A 1,898-nucleotide genomic window follows, 5' to 3' on the forward strand; every position below is an offset into this window, starting at 1 on the left:
TCACGTTGAATCAATATATATATGATGCGAGAATACTCCTCTGCTAGCGAAGCATAAGCGATATGCGAGGGACAAAAAGTACAAAAAAGCTCGCACCAAGTATTGGTGAGTCATTCCTCATCTAGGCTGGTTGAAAATTGTTATTAAGGTGTACGTGAGCAAGTGTTCAAAGCGTGACTTCAAAGCCAATAAATATAAGACACATGAGCAACTGAATAAAATGTGATGCTATAATATAATCAATTATAATCTAGCCAATAAGATACCACCATTTGTCATTCCTAAATGATCGAATTGCCTATAAAGATTTCAAGAAAATTTATAAATTCTCCCGCCTGAGGGAGGAAATCATGAAAAAATTTAAATATCTTCCTCTCAGAAAACCATTTCTCTTCTTGCTCCAATTTGAGCATCGAAATCACGGAGTTTAGGAGGCTAAAATTCTAGCCAGGTGCGAGAAATTTATTGATCTAATTTTAACCATCTATGAGAAAACTAAGCAAAGTAAACCACGAAATTATTTGTTGAAGTTAAGAAATCCTTGAGATATAAAAGAATGAACCAAATTGAAGTAACGAAAGAAATAAAAGAAATGGAGGCTGAAACAGAATCATCCAGGTGACAAACTGCTCAATGATGATGCCAACCTAAAGAGTAAATGGGAAAAATCACCAGTACGAATTCATGCTAGCGTTTGTTTTGTTCGACGTCATCGCCAAGTCACTAGCAGTGGAAAATGTATATTTACGTGCAAAGTACGAGAATCTAAGAGCGAGTTGGCAAGAGGAAGTCGGCCTGCGAGGAACAATACCTGATACTAATTTCTTCCCTGAGTACAGTAACAACTTACGGACATCATACACTTGTGATACTGCGCCACCAAAAATGTAGAGAAAACAGCAGAAGAACATATCCGCTCCGAAGAGACTTGTGAACATGGATAAGCGCCACTCTAGATAGTGAATGTGGCGACACCAATTTGATGAGTTTCAGACAAATTGAAGAAAATAAAATTTAGCATAGAAATTTAATAGAAGAAAATTGTAATCAAATTATACTCTCACAACTCAATTTCTATTATTCAAATTTTTTGTAATGATAAAATACTATAAATGAGTAATTTTTTTATATTCCATTTGATACATAAAAATTAATTATTAATACATAAATTTAAACATCCATTAAAATTTTCAGATACATGAATATAAATAAATTCATCTATAACTATAATTCAAGATACATCAAGTACAAATTCATTTAATCTAGATTAATGTGAATGTTAATTAATTGAGAATTAATAATACAAATTTCATAAATGAAAATAATTTTGTAGTATTTATTACATATCCAAAAATGAAAAGTTAGGTATTATTGAAATAATTGAATTGTAGGGAAGTTAAAATCGTCAAAAAAATGATTCTCCCTTGATATAATATTTTAATATAATTATAGATTATAGATGTTCAACACCACTGATGCTAGATATCATTATTCTCCTCGATGACATACAAGTGTTAATAATTAACCAGACACCTTAAAAGTAAATAAATGAGTCACAATTAAGATGTTATATCACTTGTATCCACTTAAATTGATGCTATGACGCCAGTTATACTACATAACATTATTAGATAGTTTTAGAGAAAGATAAAAGAAATTAAAACTTTATAGCAAACTTGTATATTCTACCGTAGCTTAGTACTTAAGAATAACAAATTTGATTTTTTTTTTCTTCGTTTAAAGTACAAAGACAATTTCACAATCTACAATACAAAAGTAGTAATAAATAGAGTGGAAAAAATATTCACCCTTTTCCATTCCATATTAGTTTGGATAAGGATTAATTAAATGTTATCCAGTGTATAATACAATTGATTAATACCTGAATTAAATGATTT

This window comes from Olea europaea, chromosome 10 (genome assembly GCF_002742605.1).
Source record: "Olea europaea var. sylvestris chromosome 10, O_europaea_v1, whole genome shotgun sequence".
Classification (NCBI taxonomy): domain Eukaryota; kingdom Viridiplantae; phylum Streptophyta; class Magnoliopsida; order Lamiales; family Oleaceae; genus Olea; species Olea europaea.